Source organism: Oenanthe melanoleuca, chromosome Z, assembly GCF_029582105.1.
Source record: "Oenanthe melanoleuca isolate GR-GAL-2019-014 chromosome Z, OMel1.0, whole genome shotgun sequence".
In the NCBI taxonomy this organism is placed as follows: Eukaryota; Metazoa; Chordata; class Aves; order Passeriformes; family Muscicapidae; genus Oenanthe; species Oenanthe melanoleuca.
Window position 1 is genome coordinate 16,664,665 of NC_079362.1, and position 17,686 is coordinate 16,682,350.

The window sequence follows — 17,686 nt, forward strand, 5'->3', positions numbered from 1 at the left end:
GGAATATTAATCTGATCATCATCTGAAGGTTGTCTTAAAAACTAAACAAATGCTCATAATCTTCAGTTGAGTGACTAGCCAGAAAGTTCAAAAACAAGAAAGCAGATTGTTTCAAAGACTATTTTGAGAAACCCATTCTTATCCACAACTTTTATGCTACCACAGTATACATTCACCTTTATTCAGTGAATTCCCCATCCAGCACAAGGCAAATCCTGTGTTTACTTCTGGAATAGGTACTCAGCAGCAGAAGGCACAATGGGAGGGAAAGGAAAGGTCACAGCTAGGTCGCAGCAGTAAGTTACTCCTATGTACAGAAGAACAGAGACAGATTCTAACACGGCTATGATTTTTTCCTAGGGTAAATAGCTAGGGCAAATTTCTAGTAATTTCTAATGGCATATGTTTCCTTATGCCACAATTTAGAGCAGTTACAGCCAGGTCCCTTGAGAATCCTAATTGTTTTTCTGCCTCTTGTCTTTGCTCCCTATGAGGCAGGTCATCTTGAGAATGCCTTACTCTCCCTTTTCATGAAGATAGATGGTGTATTAGCCAAAGTTTCTTTCTCCACTAGCTTCAGGTGTTTAGCCACAGGGGCCAGAGAGGGTCTATAGCTGCAAAAGCTCAGCAGCAGCAGCTTGAAGTGCTCTCAGCATACCAGTGAACTGGCTCACACTGCTGGGGCAGATATATTTCCTGTTTTTTTTACCTGTGGCAACAGTCCTATGCTGCACTTCAGCACAAAAGTGCAGGTCATACTCAGATGCATATGTTCACTTTATTACCTCAAGGAACCAAGGGACTGCAAATTGTAAATGACTACTGCTGGAGTTTCATTTTCCTACACTTGCTTAGACACGGTCTCTACAGGCTGAACAACCTCAGCTCCCTCAGCCTTTCATCACAGGAGAGAGGCTCCAGCCCTCTGACCAGCTCTGGGGCCCTTCTCTGGACTCACTTCCACAGCTCCATGTCCTTCCTCTGTTGGGAGCCTGGAGTGGGGTGTCACCAGAGCAGGACAGAGGGGCAGAATCGCCTCCCTCCCCTGCTGCCCATGGGGCTTTGGATGCAGCCGTGGATGTAGACTTGGCTTTCTGGGCTACCAATGCCCACAGCTGGCTTATGTACAATTTTTATCCACCAGTTCCCCCAAGTCTTTTCTCTCTGCTCTGAGTCCGTTCATCCCCCTGCCTATGTCAATAGTAAGGATTTTCCCAACCCAGGTGCAGGACCTTGTACTTGGTCTTGTTCAGCTTCATGAGGTTCACATGGGACCATTCCTCAAGCTTGTCAAGGTCTGCTCAGGTGACATCCCTGCTCTCAAGCAGGTCAACTTCATCCCTCAGCTTGATGTTATCTGTCCACTTGCTGAGGGTGTACTCACTCCAACTGTCTCTGTCATTGATAAAGCCATTAAATAGAATAAGTCCCTTGAGAGACACCCCTCATTATTGGTTTCCACTTGGACATTGAGTCATTCACTGTAATTCCTTGGATGTGGCCACTTGGATGAGGCACTTCCTTCTCCATCCCACAGTCCATTCATCAAGATCAAATCTCTCCATTTTAGACATAAGAATGCTGTGGGGGACAGTATCAAGAGTTTTACAGAAGCCCAGTTAGATGACATCCATAGCTCATCTTTGTCCACTGATACAGTAACTCCACTATGTTAGTCAGGAGGAAATCTGTTTGAAGATATTCTCATAAACTGGATTTAAGAAAAGTTGAAGGTTTCTCTCTTTTTATGAAGTGGAAGGTTATTGTGTGTATCGCAGAGACATTTTAAATTGTCTTTATTTAGACTGTCATACAGCTGAACATTCTTTGATTTAATACAAACTCCTTAGAATATAAAATTATTATGATTGTCATCCTTTAACTTTCAGGCAATATGCTAGCAAAACTAAAGGTGACTGAATTTACAAAAATATTACTGAGAACAATTGCCTTTCAAAAAGCCATAATGGTGTTATACATCATATACATCATATAAACAGCTGAATCACGGACTCATTGAACGGTTTGGGAGGGACCTTATAAACATCATCCAGTTCCAAACCCTCTGTCATGAGACATCTCCCACTACACCACGTGGCTCAAAGTTCCATCCAGTCTGGACTCAGCTTTGAGCACTTTCAGGGATGTGGCAGCCACAGCTTCTCTGGGCAACATGTGCCAGTGCCTCAACACCCAAGCAGTAAAGAATTTCTTCCATATATTTAACTGAGCCAGTTTTCATAATATTGCTCCAATTTGTATCAGCTTTTACATAGCTATTAGTGCTTATGGTTTGTAGGATACAATTTGAGGACATTTTAAACAGGGATAATAATGACACAGCAATGACAGAAATTGCAATTAAAAATTATATTCGAACCCTAGGAAAACTTCATTGCTAAATTAAACAGAAAAAACAGTATCAAAACTTAAAATGCACCGACATAGCTATTCATCAGTATGTACCAGCTTTCCTAAACATGATTTTAATACTCACAAACATTTGTGGTTTGACAGCGTCTTGTGACAATCCAAGGCAATTTCCTTTAATAATGAAGGGGCAGAACTTGTCTAGACCAAAATAGAGAGAGCAGAAAGCTGTAAAACACTGCAGGTCACATCAAGGCAGCAAATGAGGACTAGAAAAGAATTCAAAGAACTCCTTTCAAAGGCTGCTCAAACTGGTAGTAAAAAGGTCTTTACATACATCAAAAGAAAGAAGGTAATAACAAAACTCATGAGATGATTTAAAAACAGAAGTATTAACTGGGGGAGGAAGTAAGACAGGGTGGTCAAGGATGACAAAGCTAGCAAAGAAGCTCAAAAACTTGCCCAAGGCTGCATTTGGAGATGCTGGGGATTCATGACACCAGACCTGCCTCCCACCAAGGAGGATGTGATCTACATCAACTTCCAGTAACTTCACAGGAAATACGAACCTAAATAGGGAAGAGAAGTACAGGCTGTGTAAGCATTTCACGTGCAAGTGAAAAGAGTCATCCAAACTCTTTTGAGGCACAGGTGATGAGAGACTTCAGCTACCAAACTGTGGAACTACTGATTGTGGCTCACTGATTGTGAACCCATGCTCGTGGTTGGGAGGTGACCACAAAAGCATCGCTGCCAGCCGAGGCCATGACAGAGCCCATCTTGAGAGGGAGAAACGGGAGAGGCTGACCTTGTCCATTGTGAGCTGAACCACTTGTGGCAAAGCTCACTGAGCACACGGGCAAACAGGGGCTGAGTGGGGAGATTTACCCACGTGCGACGAGTGACAGCCTGTCCAGAGAGCTTACGGAGTCTCCCTCCCTGGAGATACTCCAGAACGGTCTGTACGCAATTCTGGACCAGGAGGTTGGACCAGACGAGCTGCTGTGATATCTTCCGACCCTGCCCATCCCGTGACTCTGCGATCTTTAGAAGGTAAACTGCCCGACTCCCTGCCGGGTGAGGATCCATCCCGCAGGATGGACACGGGTCCGTCCCGTGCTTTCCTTCAACTCCCGCAGCGCCCGCGGGCACTCTGAGCTTTCCCTGGGTATCCGCTCCCTCCCACGCCCGAGACTGTTCGCACCCACCCCTCAGCAGGGACCTGTGCCGGCTGCTCCCCGCGCCCGCCGCTCGGACCGTGCCTGGCCGCAGCCTCGGGAGACCGACCCCGAGTGACCGGCCCCGGGTGACGGACCCGGGTGACCCATCCTGGCTGAGCGGCTCTGCTCGAGGTGACGGGCCCCGTGAGGGTGATGAACTCCGGCTGACTGACCCTCCAGGGGTGACTGACCCTGGCTGACCGACCCGCAGCAGGTGACTGACCCGCAGTGACCGGCTCCGAGTGCCCGGTCCCGGGTGCCGGACGAAGCCCCCGCGCCCCCCGCCCGCCGCGGCAGGTGCGCGCTCACGGGGCGAGGAGGGGCGCGTCCCCGCGCGTGCGCGCGGCCGACGCTGCGGGCCCGGGATCGCCGCGGCCGCGCCTGCGCGCGCCCCTTTCCCCTCCCGGACAAGATGGCGGCCGCGGGGGCACCGGCCGGGGGCGGCGAGTGAGGGACGGGGGGAGGACGCGGCCCCGGTGCCGCGGCTGAAGGAAGGCGGCTGCCGGGCAGGGACAGCGGCAGGGGAGGAGGCGCCCGGGGGTGTCCCGGAGCTCCACGGCGGGGATGAGGAGCCGGGGAGCCGGCGCAGGGAGCCGTTGAGGAGGGAGAGGGGCTGCCCTGTATGCGCGGCTGCCCGGCGCCCCTCACCGCCCCGGGGTCGCGGCGCAGCCCGGCGGAGGCGGCGGAGGAGCCGCGGCGGCGCTGGCGGGGGCGCAGGAAGGCGGACAGGTGAGTGCCGGGACCGGGATGAGCCCTCGGGGCGCTGCCCCCGTCCGGTCCAGTGCGTGTCACTCAAAGCCCGTGCAGCCGCTTTTATTTTCTTTTTTTTTTTTTTTTTTTTTTAAATTATTATTATTATTTTTTTATTATTATTTTTATTTATTTTTCCGCAGCGCAATGTAATTTGACGTCACTTAGTGGTTTGACCCTTCAGAATAAGTCTGAAAGCATTCAGGTGCTCCATAGCTAGAATACCCCAGAATAGGAGGGATACATCTTAGGAAGAGCTGAGCCACTGTCTCTTGTGAAAAGATAGCTAAAGGCCTTGACCTGCAAAAATCTTAGTTTAAAACTCCACTATTAAACGAGTCATTAACCTTGAAACTCTATGTCAGGAAGCTTTGTTTCTTCTGTTATGTGCCCTCTGACCTCCAGTGATGAAGGGTGGGTGTGTACAGGTGTCTGTGACCACAGCCTCCAATTCTGTGGTAATTTTAGCCTTTGCAGCCATTCACAGCTTTGGAATTCACTGGATGTAGAGCAAAGTAGTTCAGATTTCTGTAAACATCAGGCTTCATTGAGTAAGTGCAGAAAAATGAAGATGCAGGTGTACTAAACTATCTGACTGACTTGTTTGCTGTGTGTCCTCCCATTCAGCTATAAGCAGTATAGTGGTGCTGATCTGTAGAGCTGTGAGGCAAGACTTTTGGTAAGGCTGTCACAGAAACTTAGAACTTTCTTAAAAAATAAAACGTAATTCTGCAGATACCTGTTTTCATGTACTTGCTTCTACTGATTGAACAAGAGGAGATACAGCATTTTGATATGTTAAGGCTACATCAATACTTAAGTGAGATTAGGTCATTAATTGAAATGCAGAGAAACTGAACTTTTTCCTCTCCAGGTGCTGTAATACTACATTTTTAAACTGGCTTTGAAAAAACTTGTATGCAAGATGGGTTCATCCAATCCTAAGCACTCAAGAAATATTAAAGTGAACGTCATGAGGTTATTGTTATGCTTCAGCTTCAACTTCCTTGATATGTTTTTTCCCTTTAGTTGCACTGAAGACTATTTATAGTGTAGCTGTGCCCGTTGACAAATGCCTTGCAAGTACTTGCTCTCCTTAGATGTTTTAGGTGTCAAAAAACTATAATAATTGATTAAAGGTGTAGACGTACTTGGTTGCATAAAGGAGAAAAAAACTGTGGACAACCATGTGGTGATATAGTTACTGAATTATTATTTTTTATTTCTAAGAAATACAGTAAGAAATTCTGCTGAGCATAAAATGTGTATTACAGCCTGCCATGTTTATGCACATTCCCCATGCAATGAAACCTATGTCAAGTGCTCAGGTATGCCAAGTGTTGGTACCCAGACATCTATTGCACAAAATATTCCCCATGTTACTGACATCATAAATACAGATTTTTTAGCACATAAAATAAATACCACTAGCAGTGTACTATGCCACTGTATGCAGTGAGTTTCTGTTGCTGTTTTGGTTTGTATTAATGCAAAACTAGTGGCTATTGACACTAACAAACACCTGCACTTTGTATTTGCAGTGTCTCCAGTATGCTTAATACACAAATATATATATTTTATATCTAAAACTGAGTGAAGAATTTATTTTCATAAATAATTTTAGGTTATTTTTAGAATATTTTCTATCTAGATAACCTCTAGAGTAAGGCAGTAATATCTCTCTATCATTGTGTTTAAAACTAAACAGCTTAGTTAACAATAAATCTTCCTCAATCCCGTCCTGACTGAGAATGAAAATTTTGATTTGGCTTACTTTATCGCAGCTTAACTTTGAAAATTCTTTTTTTCTGCACAAGCAAAATAGGGTTGAATTGGTTTTTAATAGTTAACTTCAGTATGTGTTTCAAGCAGCTCAGTAGCAATAAACAGAATTATTCACACAGGCGTTAGATATGTGCTTTTGGAAGTATTTGCAAGCTGTTCTGAAGTATCACGAGTGCATGAAATACCATGGAGGAAAGGCTGAGGGAGCAGGGCCTGTTTAGTCTGGAGAAGAAAAGACCAGAATCACATCAATGTAAGCATCTGATGGCAGGGTGGCAAGAGAATAGAGCCAAACTCTTCTCCGTGGTGCTGAGCGATAGGAAAAGAGGAATGGGCAGAAACTAACGCACCAGAATATGAGGAGGAACTTCTTTACTGTGCAGATGATCACAGACTGGGACAGATTTCCCAGAGTGGCTGTGGAGTGTCCCTCACTGGAGATATTCCAGGACCTGGACACAATCCTGAGCAATGTGCTCTAGGATGAACCTTCTTGAGTAGAGGTGGGACCAGATGAGCTACTTTGTCCTGTGAGTGGGAAGTGAAAGCACACTACTGAATTGGGATAGTATGTATCTTGTCTCTATTTCTACAACTTCTCAGAAGTTGTTCCATAGCATTGTACAGTAGAAATATGTTAATTCTGTGATCTTCTCTCACACTTGCTGGAAACTCAGTGTAAGAATCCTTTGGGTTTTTTGTTGTGTCTCATATTCTTTTTTGAGTTGTACCAGCATTATTTGGATATTACAAAGCAATATGTAGTCTTTTTATATCAAGTTACCATGTTTTCACAGTATGGTTTTAGTAATTTACAGAATATTGATGGAATAAGCAATTGTTCAATGAACTGAAATTATGTAGGTAATGAGCTTGGCTAATAAAATACAGTCTTTTTAACATTTCACGTTTTAATGGAAGTATCAATATTACAAATGTTAAAAAAGCGTATCAGAATTATGTTATGATCATTGAGTGTATTCAGAAGTTTTCTTTGTAGGTTTTAAAATGTATGTACTAAACATACTAAAAAAATATATGTGAACTCAGGTGAGAAGTAGTTGCGATTGATTTTTAAGTGCATCTTCTAATTGTTAGGTGTTCAAGCTCATATTATTTTCATAATCTTTTTTTTACCAGTATTTGCAAAACAAAACCCCTATTATTTCATAGCCACACCCTTGACACCCTTCAGATTAACACAGCCAACTAAACCTCACTGTTGAGATTTTGGTTCTAATCAACTTGAATGATGACTACAACTATAACTTTGGTTAAAACAGTGTTAAAAATAACTGTGATGATTATTTCAACAGCAAATCATGGTGTGCTGTCATAGAATATGAGTTGTTACGTGATTGCCGTTCAGTTTTAGTTGAAAGGTAGCATTCAGTTGCATCAGTTGTATCTGGGTGATAAAGCTACTGGGCAGTCAGCATTTGCTCAATATTGTACCTCAGTTTAACACGGATAGTGAAGGATAGGGGAGAGGTATGTGGTTGAAAGAAAGGTTAAAAAGATAAATTCTTGTTTGGATTTGGTATCTCCTTGTACTTCTGTAACAGTACGTCTGATACTGCTTTGTGGTCATGGTCACAAAGATAGTATATGCTAATTTGAACTGACTGCCAAAGATTGATTGGGTTCATGACTGTGTTGTGTCTTAAAGCAGTTGTTCTTTATTAAATATTAGTTATCTCTAGTGGAAATAAGAAATTTTAGAAACATTAATGCTTTTTGAGATCAGAGAAAATTCATTTTGCCATTTCTTCCACATGGATTTTCAGAAGATAAGAAATAAAACTCAGTAGACAAGACTATCTTCTGAACAAGTAAATATAGTTGTATTAGTTGACAAGCAGTTTCATTGTTCTATGGAAATGTTAAACTAAAACATTGAAGTTTAATTATCAATAGCATTTTGATATGGCTTTCGTAAGTATAGTATTATTCTTCAGGTGTGCATTTTAACCCTAAGGTGGTATGATATTAATCTGTAATGCAAGAAGATACATTATTCATGTAGGCTATATTTTCAAAATAAAAAGTATTTAGGCTATGCGAAATAGTATAGTGATGCCTCTCTTAATGCAGTGATTTTTTTTTAAACTACAAATTTTAAATTATTACCCTATAATAGAATTCTGGTGACTTAGTCAAACATTACTTAAGAGTTAGCTTTTCACACATAAGTTAAATTCTTGGAGTGAAAGTTGCTTATTTTTCTGGAAACCAGATATCAATAAAAAGCTCTTATTTGTACTGTTAATGGTATGATTGTTGGCTGCTTTAAATAGATTGTGAAATGTGCTGAGTTTCACAAAGCTGAGTTTGGCTGTTAGTAGATTGGCCTTTTTTTTGTAGTAGCTGGCATGTGGAAGGAACTGGAAGGAAACTAGGACTTCTCATTGTTGTGTGACAAGAGTGCAAAGGAATCATGAAAGCATAAATTGTGTGAGTTGGCTTTCCCTTTATTAATGGAAAAAGGTTCTCAGGATCACATGAGCTTTTTCCCTTCTCTGAAACCCCTGCTATGGAGAGTCCGGATTGCCGCTGTTCTTCTATATAAAGAACCTCAGCCAAGAATCTCTTCAGAACTAAGCAATAATCTTTGTTATAGGATAGTACTAAAAATTCTAATTTAGCACATTTTTTTTACAGAAATTTAAATGTATTACTCAGTTATACCTCTTTTGTCTCATTGTTTCTCACTTTAAGTGAAGTAAGTCTTAAAACTCAGTATAGTATTTGGTTGTGCTTTGCTATTTCTTGGAGTAAGATTTAAATTTATTTGCGCACTGTAAGTTGAAATTCAGCTGATGAATGAGAAGCATTTCCCTCAAGCCCCCTGTGGCTTGTTGTGTTACAGATTGTACTGGAGTTTGTGGATTGAGGACTATGTGTAGATGGTGAGGTGACTCCTGTTTCAGGTCTGCCAACCTGACCTCAGTGCCGGGGCACGCCATGGGACAGATTGTGCTGCATGTGCACATGCAGGATGATCAGGGGGATCAGGCCCAATCTGCCTGGGATCCTGGTATGGATTTATGAAAGGCAGGTCTGGCTTCACCAACCTGGTCTTCTATGACAATGTGACCTGCTTAGTAGATGAGGGAAAGGCTGTGGCTGTTGCCTGGCTAGACTCTGGTAAAGCCTTTGGCACTGTCTCCCACGGCATTCTCCTGGAGACACTGGCTGTTCATGGCTTGGACCGGTGCTGTGTCATGAGTGGAAAGCTGTCTGGACATCTGGACCCTGGGAGTGGTGGTGAAGGGAGTTACATCCAGCTGGAGGCTGGGCACCACCAGTGGAGTTCCCCAGGGTCCAGTGCTGGGACCAGTCCTGTTTAATGGAGTGTTCCCTCAGTCAGGCTGCTGACAGCGCTAAGCTGGGCAGGAGTGTTGATCTGCCAGAGAGTCAGAAATATCTGCAGAGGGATGAGAACAGACTGGATCAGCGGGTGAGGCCTATGGCCTGAGGTTTAAAAAGAGCAAGTGCACAGTCTGCCTTGGGATACAACAACCCTTTCAGCTCTACAGGCTGGGGGAAAAGTGTCTGGAAAACTGCCGTGTGGGAAAAGGACCTGTGGGTGCTGATCAACAGCAGCTGAACATGAGGCAGTGTGTGCCCAGGTGGCCAAGAAGGCCAAGGGCATCCTGGCGTGTGTCAGCAATAGTGGGGCAGCAGGAGCAGGGCAGTGAGCTCGAGTGCTGTGTCCAGTTGTGGACCCCTCTGGAGCAGAAAGACACTAAGGGGCTGGAGCGTGTCCGGAGAAGAGAATGGAGCTGGGGAAGTGGTGGGAGCATGAGTCAAATGAGGAGTGGCTGAGGGAACTGGGGATGTGTAGCCTGAAGAAAAAGAGGCTCAGTGGGAACTGTATTTCTCCCTACAACTGCCTGGGAGGAAGTTGTAGTGGGGTGGAGATTTCTGCCCAGTAACAAATGATAGGACAAGAGGAAACAATCAGAAGTTACATCAGAGTAGCTTAGGTTTGATATAAAAGAAAAATTCTTCACCAAAAAGGGTTGTTAAGCATTGTAGCAGGCTGCCAGGGAAGTGATGAAATATCAAAAGTGGCAAAAAAGGTTATAATTTCTAAGTCCCTAGAGGTACTTAAAAGACATGTAGTTGTGGCACTTAGGGACACAGTTTAGTGGTGGCTTGGCAGTGTTATTGGTGTTGTTGGTCTTCAGGGTCTTTTCCAACCTAAATGATTCTTTGATCCTACAAAACCATATGCCTGAGTAAGCATATCAGGATAGAACTTTTGGCTGTCATTATATATGCTGAAGTGGATTCCTTATTTTGTTTTGTCTTCTAATGTGTGAATTCTTTGGTTTTGGAGTTTGTGATTTTAGTGTATATTATTTTGTAACTGTTTCGGGGAATATGGAAAGGTAAGAATGGGAAGAAAAATACAATACATACTTGGTTATAGAAATAAGAAATGAGGTTCAAACATAGAGATAAAAATAAAATGTACTGTGACATTAAATATATCCTTATAACTTCAGTGGATATTACCCATCAATGTCTTGCAAGAGTTGTGTGAACATCTTTGGTCACAGGCTTCATATTCAGATATATACAGAGTGGATCTATATTCTGTGTTGCTACTTGTGTTGTGCTTGAAGAAACAGAATAAACTTCAGAGTGATAGGAGCAAAGTGTTACTGCATTAGAATTATTATAAGAATTTGGCCAATCTACTTGTTATATGACATGTGGCTTTGTGTTGGAATAATATCATGAAAATTCCAGTGTGTGACTAGAAACAAAGAAACACGACATGTAGTGTGCAGAGATCTTTGTTGTGACAAGTGTTTCTTCTTTTGGGTTTTATAGTTAATAGTTTTTTAATAAGTAATTTTGTAATGAATTTGTGTCTTTCTCAATTGGGATATGTAGACTCTTTCCTTCTCTACAATTCATAAGACAAGTCATTATAAAGATGGTTTTCCTGATTGCCATAGATAGTTGTTTCTCAGTGTGCATAGAAAGCTCTTGCTTGAAATTGATCTCTATTCTCAGAAATTTTCCATTTGCCAAGTAGTGGAGTTTGGTGAAGTAATACTGCTTTTCGTGCCAGTCCTTGGTTTCTCTTAATTACAACATACAGCTACAAAAAAGTTAGTGCTGCAGAGAAGGGTAAAATTGAGGTAAGCTTATAGCTAGACCTCCTTTTCAGTGTTTTTCTTTGCAGGGAGGAGAAGGGGAAGACTTAGTTATTGCTGGCAGCACAGACATGAAGATCAAGCTTACACAATCTGTTAAAAAGCAGTAGTATATGCTGTTACAGAGGAGTGCCTATCAAAATGGCTTTATTCACAGGTATGCCAGCTCTTTGTTATGCAAGAGGATAATATTTTTTTCACCGATAGTGTGAACCTATTTTTTAATGTGCAGACTATTTATATTTTGAACATACATTTTCGAAAGTCCTGCTGCGTAGTTAACATTAATTAACCTTTATTTAGTTATGTTTGGGAGTATATGTAGAATGGAGTGGGAAGGAAATATACCAAGTTGATACCTACTTTGGGAAATTGGAATTTAGTAGCTTGGAGAGTACACTGGTTTAGTTTGTAATTTTTTAGAAGTGTGTTTTGTTTCGGACTTGTCATTGAAATAAACTCTCCAGCCAATTTGTTAGGATAGGAAGTCAACATTTCTCAGTTTGCTGAGTGCATGAGGATAGCTCCGCCCAACATCCTCACCCACTGGCAGAATTTTCACTACATATTGCAGCAAACAAATTAATGTTCATTGTCTATAAACTGGGGAATTATCTTCATTAATTAGTGTTCTGTCTTCTGTTAGTTGTTGACTTCTTGTTTCTTATCCTAATTAGCCCATGTTTTATGATCTTTATCCCAGATAGAGAGGGTTTCAATACAATTGCTGAATTTTCTTTGTTACTTTCTTATTTCAGGGTTCTGCAAAATATACTTGTGGTCAATAAATTCTACGTTCCTTGTGTCCAGTTTCAGCAATCAATCTCTCTTACAGGCTTTGTTAACCTCCTCCTAGGTCTGACATCAGTGAAACTTATCCAGGTTGGTTGGAATTGGTTTAGAAAAGTTTAAGTAATTTTCCCAAACTCTGTTCCCACAACATCAGGCAGTGACAAAGTTTGCTAAATGCTGGCTACAGTAACAGATGACAGAACGGAAATTTACACTACTTTTGATAAATTAAAGCAATAAATTAGAAAAGTTATTTTAAAACATTAATTAGATAAGTTATTGGGAAAGTTTTATCATTAACTAAGCACTGTATTTCACAGAACTATGCATTAGTCTTGGATAGGGATCAAACACTTGTGTGAAGGTTATAAGAATTTTCCAACATTTTCCCCCACTGCTACATCGGCTCTTTTTTAAAAAAATGTGATTTTGTTTGGAAACAGACATGGTAACAGGACTGTCAATCAATTCACTGGCTATCGGAAAGATGTGAGGCTGCGGTGTAAGAATTTGAACAGGTATGTTCATATTCTACAAGAAGCAGTTATGATGCTTGTATCTTCATAGATAGTCAATGTTTCTTCTACTAGTGTGATGTAGTAACAGCTTATTTTCATTCTAATGGAACCATTGAAGCATTCAGTTATCACTGATAATTGAAACATTTCAAATGCCTCTTTATTAAAACAAAGCGGAGTAAAAATTGCCTGACTTCTTTGATTTAGTTTAGTATTGCAATCTGTTCCTTTCCTGCTTGAACCATCTGTGAAGAGGTTATTGGGTAGTGCAAAGTTTTTTGGCTGCAGCAGTGTTGATTGTCATTTTAGTCAATACCAGTTACCTCCGTTGCTTTCGTAATGTCTCTTGGAACAGGCTAAGCTTCATCAAGCTATGAAACAAGACATTTCTTTTGGAAATGGAGTGAAATAGTTTGATCTGACAAGCTCTTAGTTTTATTAAGTTGCATTTTGTGTGTACAGTGTCTGAAAAAAAAATACTGAGTTCCTCAGCTGTTGCTCTTGGACACAGGTCATAGTAGTGCTGTCTTTGTAGTTCTAAATTCAGATGCAAGTGTTGCAAAGAACTTCCACTTTGTCTCAAGTTGCTGACATCTTAGCCATACTGCTACTGTCCATCTTGGTTAGTGCTGCTCAGATTTCATATGTCTTTTCCATGGTTACTTGTTTCCAAAACACCATCCTAATACTTGATGTGTTTTGGAAATACACATTTGAAAGTACGTTTTTGTGTGTCGCAAAGTCTTTTGGTAATCATAGTGATCTGGATGGCTGGTCATATTGATCTTTACTACTGAAGAAAATGTAAGCTTGTTCTTAGTACCAGATATTTGGCATGCTTTCATTTGTTAACTTTTTCGTGCAATTATATGATGAGTTCTAGTGCCCAACGTTTTGAAACATTGTGAGAAGTCTACTTACTGTCTTTTAAGGATCCAAGTGGGTGACCTTTACACTGCTCTTGCCTATTTATTAAAAAATACTTTTCCTGTAGCTAATGTAGTTCTGGGTTTGAGATTTTGGTATTCTGTAGCAACTTGCTTATTTCAGTGAAAATGCTGGCCATATCACCATTTTGCTGTTCAATAAAAGCTTCAAGTACAGAAGTAGACACTTCATTTTCATGACAAAGGAAAATGAGCTTTCATTTTGAAAGAAAAGTTTGTACTTTCAGGCCTGCACCAGTGCCCTTCCAGTGCCCCTATTGCTTGTGCAAAGGAAAGAATGTCTCTTATCCTCATGTTTAGAGGTTCTTTGAGTGAAAAATTCCCATTTATGATGTGCAAAGCATAGGTTGTAAAGGGCCAAGTAGCTGTGCTTCTCCTACTATAGTAGAAGGGATACCAGATCAAAGTCAACTTGAGCTCCTCAATACCTTTTTTTTCTTTGACAGGTTTTGGTGGTTTTTTTTGTTTTTTAGAATTCAGCTGTGTTGGGGAAGGAGAGATGCAGGTAATTGAGTTAGATATTCTTCAAAGAAAATGTTGGATATGCCTTGAATAATGGGATGTCTGGAGTTAAATGCATGCCTCCTCTCACTGAGATTGTTTGCAAAATCTATATTTTCTGCTTAGAAAGATCTACATTTAAGATCACTACTCTTTCTAAGCTGTTTCCCACAGAATTTGCAATCCAAAGGCTCAAGTAAAGTCTCCTTGATTACTCTGTATTAGTCATTAAAGACTTGGATGTGGAATGAAGTTTGGGTAAAATTGTTGGCAATCAGCTTGTGCTGTACAACAAAAATAATTGCTGTATAGCACCACTATACACGAGGGTCCAGACCAATTTTAAAAAATGCTGATTACGTTACAGTTTACTTACTTCTGGTATCAAAAGCGTATTTGTCAGCAGTTTTGGAGTAAAAGCTTCAGTGCCAGTAACACTGATGCTGCAATTGTCAGCTGTCGTTGCTGAGAAGATAGTGGCAGCAGGCTGTGCTGAAATACATGAAATTCCAGGGTTAGCAAGTCCAATATATGATCATATATCCTTCCACACAGTTGCTTTTTAACATAAAGCTGAACTGATTTTTAAAAATAAGACAATATACTAAAAAAATTGTCTACAGGCTTTATCAATACCAGAACTAAGGACAACTGAATACTTCCCAATTTCTTTATATACCTGTTTCTTTAATCATTCTTGGTACCAGTCTTCCTTCTCTGTATTTCAGCAGAAATACTGTATTAGGATTTTGTTCCATGGTATTCAGATTGTTCAACTACAAGCTTTTCATTGTATAGGACTCTAATTTTAGCCCATTGTAGTGGAGCAGTGACTCTGTTTCCACAAACGCAAAGAAAAAACCTTACAGAATATATGCAAATGATTTATACTATTTGCTCTAGCATTTTTCTATATTTTGTTTTGTTATTTAAGTGAAAACTACACATCTAAATTAGAAATGCAAAATGGAAAAGGGCACTTGCTACTGTGATTTTTCTTTCGTCCCAAATATAGCTTATTTGTTTATATGTATTGTTATATATGTTAATGACTTTTTAGAAATCTGATGTACTAAACATGTTTTTGGGGAGAAATTACATCATAGATTAATGATACTTAATTCACATGTGTAAGTGTCTAAATATGTTCAGATTAAGTTCTAGAAAGTTTCAAAAGCAGGATATAGCTTGGAATCAATTAAACAGTTTTAATTAAGTCAATCTTCTTGCTTTTCTTTTTTCCTTTTTTTCTCTAGAGTGTCACTGACATTTTGTACAGGGTACCAAGAAGCACAAAGTATGCCTGAGTACAAGTTCATATACATATATGGTTATTATATTTTTGTCCTAGAACATCTTTGTTAATTTAACACGTATACACTGTAAATCTATATCCCTGCATTCAGTTAGATTCATTCCACTGTTGTGTTAATGCATGCCAGTGCAATCAAGTAGCCAGAATATTATGAGACTTCTTTTTACTCTAATATAAGACTAATGGTATGTTTGAATTGGCATGGAGTTAGGTCTGACAAAAGCTTTAGATGCCAGTCCAAGTGATGGCTTGCTAATTAAATGTCTAAATGTCATTAAGACCTTGAGAACTAGACTTGATTCATAAAGCTTTTTCCAAAAAATGTTTCAAGTGCTGGAAGCTGAAAAGAATTAATTGAATGGAGAAAGAGAACTTCTTTTCCTCTAAAACCAGTGGATTTGTGTATTGCTTTGTTTCCATGAAAGAGTAGTTGTCCTTACATGACTGTCCTTATACTGTTCCAAATCACTCTCGCGATTTTACTTGCAAGATGTCCAGGCCTTTTTTTTTTTTTTTTTTTTTTTTTTTTCACAAGTGAAATAGTGCCCAGAATGATGTAAAGCTACTGAAGAATCCGTGTGACAGTCTGGTATGCATGCAGCAAGGAATACTTGAAACTAGTTGTAGTGACAAAGCTTCGTTGTAATTCACTGTTTTCTAATTTAGAAGTCTCAGGTGGTTTAGAATATTTTAACTTTTTTGGAAAATACTGGAAGATGTCTACCTTCAAGGTACCAGTACTGCTGTGGCTGTTTTATTTTTGCAGTCTGCCAGTATCTTGTCTTAAAAAAGTCAGCTGCTCTGAATATGGGTGGCTTTGGAAAATACTTATCTGTTACTTCCCTAGCCAGTGTCTGTTGATTGAAAATTTTCTGACTAGTGACACAGAAGTGATGGAGTTCTTTAGAATGCCAAGTAATTGTTTGTGTGGGCAGTTTGCCGTCCAGTTCACAGTTTGAAGAACTATTTTATTCAATCTGTCTTCCGTTAAGTTTGCTGTACCATTTCTGAACATGAATGGGTAGTGCTTTTCATCATTCTTGCCTCTGTTCTGAATTTTCTAAGTTCTAAATATAATTATATTGCTTCTGTTCTCTAGAAGCTCCGTAAGGTTCAGAACTCCTTTATGTTGTGGAAACCTCAAATCCTTAAAATGACACCGTTTTTGTGCTAAAGCAATTCTGCTGCTCATAGCCCATAGCTCATAGTGCTCATAGCACTTGGACAGGGCAATAAGGCTGTCATGAGCCTCACTATCGGCACTTGGCAGCGTTTGCTCTTTGGGAAAGGAAGGGCAAAAACAAGTGTGAGCGCTAGGAAATGTGTCAGCCAGGTGTAGACTAGAAGGCCCCTGCTCTTGTGGCTCACTCAATGAAGTCATGCTGTGACTCCAGCCTTTCCTGGAAGTGCTTGGATACAGTGGAGTGGCCATGTGCTGTCACAGGTGCTGTCCCACCCTTGTGTGTGGTGGGTGCACATGTGGGCACACAGGGGGAGTTCTGGGTGAGTCACTCATCCAGGTGGCTCTAGCCACACCTGTGTGTGATAACATGATGAATGAGTATCATGACATGAATGTTGCACGAAATTCCCAAGTCTGGTCACAAGATGGGGCAAAAAAAATCAAGTAAAGCAGAAAAATAAAGAAGTGAGACTGGAAAACAGCTCATTCATAGTCTTGAATAAGAAGATTTCAATTACTGCCTATTGTGTTTCTTGAGAAGGACTTCGGTTTTCTGTTCCAGTGACAGAAGAGATTTTTGTCAATGGCATGGGATCTCTCCTGTTGTTTCTTCCTTGTTAGAACAAGTATTACCTACTGTGAAGATTTCTGCCTTTCTCTTGCCACCTGGGGTAATTAGCTGACAAAATTAACTCCTTCAATGTTGTGGGAAATACTTAAAATTCTTGAGCTCTCAGCTTACCTTAATTTGCAGGCATTAAGTTTCCCTGCAAGGCTACTCTATTTGGAATTTTTCTTTGTGTAGAAAGAATGTATTATGTTTGTTTGCCAGAGTTTTCTTGGGATTGCTCAGTTTACTTGGGTTTGTAAGGCAAACTTTAAACTTTAATAGCTTGAGTTTTAATGTTAAAACATTACAAATTATTTCTAGCAAGGGATTCTGTACTTGATTAGAAATACATACATTTATAAAAGAGTAATGGGTCAATGAAATGCAAATTCATGCTAAGAAAGACCGTTTGTGTCGAATATTACTAAGGGCTGGTGTTCTAGCTGACTTGCACTGGAGATTTTTGAAAATACAGTCTTTTCATTTAAAATTGTATTAGGAGAAAAGGTATTGTATTAGGA

General features: G+C 40.5%; 1 protein-coding gene across 3 annotated transcripts in view; it reads left to right on the top strand.

The window, feature by feature from the left end:
- Positions 1 to 4,056: 4,056 nt before the first annotated feature.
- The window catches only part of APC (APC regulator of WNT signaling pathway), an 87,843-nt gene continuing 74,213 nt past the window's right edge, over positions 4,057 to 17,686 (top strand). For 2 of the 3 annotated variants that reach the window (XM_056513604.1, XM_056513607.1), the window contains exon 1: positions 4,058 to 4,319. The gene's annotated coding sequence lies outside the window, so the exon portion shown is untranslated. Of the gene's footprint in view, positions 4,320 to 17,686 lie in introns of all 3 variants that reach the window. The other variant, XM_056513608.1, reaches the window with a different exon arrangement.